This window comes from Topomyia yanbarensis, chromosome 3 (genome assembly GCF_030247195.1).
Source record: "Topomyia yanbarensis strain Yona2022 chromosome 3, ASM3024719v1, whole genome shotgun sequence".
NCBI classification, from domain to species: Eukaryota; Metazoa; Arthropoda; class Insecta; order Diptera; family Culicidae; genus Topomyia; species Topomyia yanbarensis.
In genome coordinates this window covers 8,590,024-8,595,499 of record NC_080672.1, presented here as the reverse complement: position 1 = coordinate 8,595,499, position 5,476 = coordinate 8,590,024, and positions in this window count along the sequence as shown.

The window sequence follows — 5,476 nt, the reverse complement described above, 5'->3', positions numbered from 1 at the left end:
GTTTTAAATTTTTGCCTTTCTCATATAGAAAGGTTATGCAATCACTCTGAAAAACGTCAACCTAATTCAAAATTTTTTTTCGACTCGCATAAGGTTTCTGGATTTTAACAGGGGCGTAGTTGATGGTTTACGGAGAGGGGTACACCCCCCCCCTCTACTGTTCACTCCCCTCCTTTAAAAATCTCCTTAAATCACCCCTCAGACCACCACCTCATACCCCTACCTTTCAACCCCATCATCTTTAAACCACCACTATATCACAAAGCATACCAATTTAAGCTGGGGAGTCGTTCGTTCATGGGACTTTCGCCCTCCTCACATACCCACCCCCGCATGACAAAATGAGTTAGCAAGCAGATAACATTGATCTAATGCTGATTAGGCTAATGGAACATGATATTTTTTTGCTTCAAGTGTTTCACCGTCGACACGTAGCTCATCAAGTTCATGGCTGACATGCCATTGTGTATAAGTGCAAAGTGTACTAAGAATGTAATGGACATTTCCACAATTATGTTGAACATAAAAAGCCTCCGTGCCATAGTTTAGAGAAATGAGAAAGGCACAATTGCACCGCTAGGTGGATTAAAACAGGTTTTTTCCCTAAATGTTGTTTTATTTCTCGATATGCTGCATATACGTAGCTATCATATTTATTTTTAACAATATTGTTTAAAATAACATTATTAACCAACTCTCTTAATATTATTGAAGAGTTTATTCATCATAATTATTTCTAGGAGACTTCATCACTAAATTGGTTATGGGTCGTACCACGCGAAGTGATCAAAAAAAGATGCAAACTTGAAATCGACCTTCACGGATTTGAACCAAATTTGGAGGAATTTTTCATCTAGGATCAATATATAAAAACCCAAATTTTTGTGTCAATTGAACCACCCCTCGGGTCATGGGAGCACCCCCCGTTTTGACAAATTGCCAAAACCCTTGATTTTCTTTTGATCATATCTCCGGTTCTATTGACTCTAAAATCAAACCGCTAGATGGTTTTTGAAGAAAATTATTCAAGGAGTCTAGAAAAAATATAAATTTTTGGCGGCAGTGCTGCCAACTATGCGATTTTTTCAATTAAATATTAAAAATTGTTTTTCTCTCAATACATATATTTTATTTTTGAAAATTCTAATGCCATCGTACTCCTCAGACATTTTTACATAAGAAACACTTATAATCTCAATATAATTTGAGCGCATCCTGAGATACACCGTTTTGAAGGGAAAAACTCGCATTTTCTCATATAAAAATCCATTTTTATTGGCGGAGATTGAGAAAATCTTCAAACGGTCATAAAAATCGACCCTGATCTGCTAGAAGCTAACCAAAAACGTATTTTTTCATCATTTCTCGTCTACTTCACGAAAAATCATGTTTGAACTCATAATACTCAAGTTGGATTTTTAGTGTTGTGCGCTTGCGAGTTTATATGGGAATTTGCGATTTTTTTCTCTTCAAAACAGTGTATCCGCTCAAATTATAATGAGATTATAAGTGTTTCTTATGTAAAAATGTCTGAAGAACACGATGGCATTAGAATTTTCAAAATTAAAATAAATGTTTTGGGAGAAAAATAATTTTTAATATTTAAGTGAAAAAATCGCATAGTTGGCAGCACAGCAGCAAAAAGCTAATATTTTTTCTAGACTCCTTGAATAATTTTCTTCAAAAGTCATCTTGCGGTTTGATTCTCGGGTAAATAGAACCAGAGATATGATCAAAATAAAATCAAGAGTTTTGGCAATTTGTCAAAACGGGGGGTGCTCCCATGATCCGAGGGGTGGTTCGATCGACACAAAAATTTGGGTTTTTATATATTGGCCCTAGATGAACAATTCCTCCAAATTTGGTGCAAATCCGTGAAGGTCGATTACACGTACCTTGATCACTTCGCGTGGAATGACCCTTATATCAAAAGATGCGCTGTTCTATGTTGGAAATCGTTTTATGTTGGTTGATTATTTTGAAATTATGTGATCTTGACCGTTGAAAAAGTTTTCGAACATTTATTCTCCTTTAAAGGTTGACTTCGTTGACGTCTTATACAAGAGAATGGGTTTGAAAACTGCTCCATGTCAACTCTTTTTGTAAACCTATTTTCTTGTATAATATGCCAACGAAGACAAAGAATGTGACCTTTAAAGGGGAATAAATGATCGAAAACTTTTGCAACGGTCAAGATCTGTTTATGACTACATATGGTTCTAAATTTTCAATAATTTATCAAACTCATTAAATTTTAGCATTTTCAAAAAAAATCAAAGATTTTCATCAACCCCCTATTTTTTAGGCTACGCTTCTGAAAATAAATGAATAGGATTCGCTCAAACTTTGAAAACGTTTTCCGGGGCCCGGAGAACCATCTCTCATATCCCAATCCACTCAGCTCAACAAATTGGGATCATGTCTGTATGTGTGTGTATCTATGTATATGCACAGTAAAATCATGTAATTATCGCTGAACCGATCCTAATGAACCCAGAATGAAAAGCCTAACGTCACAATTAAGCAGTATTATTTTTGTTTTTAGCTGTTTTTACTTTCTTAGATATGGGTGATTTTTTTTGTTTTAAGCGTGTACCTTTCTAACAGAGCAATTTCTGTGCATATATAAAATTTTGGAAATGAAAATACCTTTCTAACAAGGTATAGATCGTCAAAATTCGTTCACGACTGGCGGAGATATCAAACATTTTATTATTTCACTCCTCACTTACCATACCAATTTTCATTGACTAAAAATGAGACCGGTACATAAAAAGGTTTGCTTTACTCGGCAAAATTAAAACAATATTGATTATAGAGGTATGAAAATATTATGAAGCACTCGGACATGCTGAGAGCCAGCAAGTTGCGAATACTCCAACTACAGAAAGCATCTAAGTGTTGCTGTAGTTCCATGCAACTTTCTATTGACCGCACAATAAGAAATAGTTTGAGATTATCGGCATATATAAGTTTACACCCAGGAGGTATTACATAACAAACGTCATTGAAGAACAACGACAATGAGATCCGTGTATACAGTATCGACTTGAGATCCATATAGTGCAAAATTGGTAAATTTGGGCATGTTTTATATATATATATATATATATATATATATATATATATATATATATATATATATATATATATATATATATATATATATATATATATATATATATATATATATATATATATATATATATATATATATATATATATATATATATATATATATATATATATATATATATATATATATATATATATATATATATATATATATATATATATATATATATATATATATATATATATATATATATATATATATATATATATATATATATAATATATATATATATATATATATATATATATATATATATATATATATATATATATATATATATATATATATATATATATATATATATATATTGTGTCTTCTTACAGGATTACAGCTAATGTTATGCGGTGGTTCGATGTTACGCGATTATATAGTGATTTCTTTTATAAACAAACAGTTTTCGCCTCAATATAACTTAGTATTAGTATCATTCGTCGTCAAAACAAAAGAATAAAATTTACAAGTAAAATATTTCACGTCGTGTTTCATAGTTGGGGCCCACTGGTACACCGACTGTTTATTATCCATAAAAAGTTACTTCCCGCGAGATATAACCAGCGGGAAAAAATATATGTATTTGTTAATAACAGAGAGGTATTATGTACCACTTTTGGCTACTCAAATAACATGTATTATCATCAAATTTAAATAGTAGAAAATATGTGTTTCACTGTTACCCCCTCTCCCCTACCATTCCTCTTTCTTTGTGTTTTTGGCAACTGTCACGCCTCACATATTTATTTGCGTAGTAATTGTGTATGTTTCAGAAGACAAAACTATTTTTAGGCTACTGGTTTCCACGAAATAGTTTTTGCATTTTAGAATACAATAGAGTAGAAAACACATTTAGTATTACATCCTACTCGGCAAAGAAAATATGTGTAGTCCTGCAACAATTTGCAAAATATTTGAATTACGAGAAAATTATAACTGATTAGCGATCAAACCCTGGTGATGAAGATGAAGGGACATCCATTCGAAACGTTGCACTATGGGAAGGAATGTGACCCAAAAATCAAAAACTGCAACTCCAATTTAACTCAATTGTATACTGAGTGTTGATATATACTATAGTTATGGGAATCCTTGGGTATCTCAGAAAACCATTCGACTCAACCGGGTAATAGGATGCTTAAAGATGTGAAGCACTTCCACTGACACTGGCAGGAAAAATTAAGAAAAAAACTCGTAAATAACGTCTGGATCAGTAGTCGCACTAAACCAAAATGTTCAAACGACCGAAAGTGCATTCAATTACCTTCAATTCAACATAATAATATTTTATATCGATGCACTACAACCGAAGATATTAGAATTTTACTGAAAGTACTTTGTATTTTAAAGGTGAAATTCATTTTTTTACTGTAACTCAAAAACTGCTCCACTGAAATTTTTTTCGACGTCATTTTCGGACTCAGCACATGATTTTACATTGAAAATGACCACCAGGTTATTGAGTTCAGAAATGCTGTAAACTAGTGTTATCTAAGAATTGCTTAGGAAAGTAGGAATTCATACCAATCCGACCCATATCAAAACCTTAACAGCCACCATTGCTGGCGGCTCCCATTCTCCATCGTTCACGGGGAAAGATAATTGATAGGGTAGACAGAAAGTGTTGATGCTCCACCTACTTAACGGAAGGGCGACAATTCCTCAGACTCTTCCATAGGTGCCGCGGAGTTGGAGGTTTAGAAGGGTATACGAGTACACGATCACTCAAAAAGGACAAGGTTTTGGTTAGTTTTTGTTTTTTTCAAACTCTGGGTAGCCGGCTACCGAGAGTATCCTATGTTTTCTAAACAAATGCAATTTGAACTCCACACAGTCGGCCGTGGGAGTATTTCCTAGAAGAGCTAATCCTTTTTGCGTAATGAGCCGGATCACTATTTATTGCAACAGTGTTTAGACAGATTTCGCTATTCCTTCTCTACAATAAATTTATTGGGTTGACAACTACCGAGTAATAACACATTATGCAAACAAATAATTATGGTAGCGCAAGATGTTATAAATTAAGAAAAGTTTCTCACATCGAATTGTTTGTGAAATACGCGTTTACGAGGGATTATAACGAGCATTGAAGGGAAGTACAAAGGATTGATAACCTGATGCACGTGCTTGTTAGCAATGACGGAACTGGAAATTGGCTTCATAATTACAGACGCGGCGATTTTTCAGTACGTATTGACCCATGATCATCGATACTAGTTACATTAAAGTCTTATTGGAACTGATCTCCGATCAACTATTTATTTATATGGTAGTGGTTTTGCGACTAGATCCCTTCGCACCCTCTCATTCTGCTACTATCGGCAGATGGCTGATAGCACCCAGTCGTCG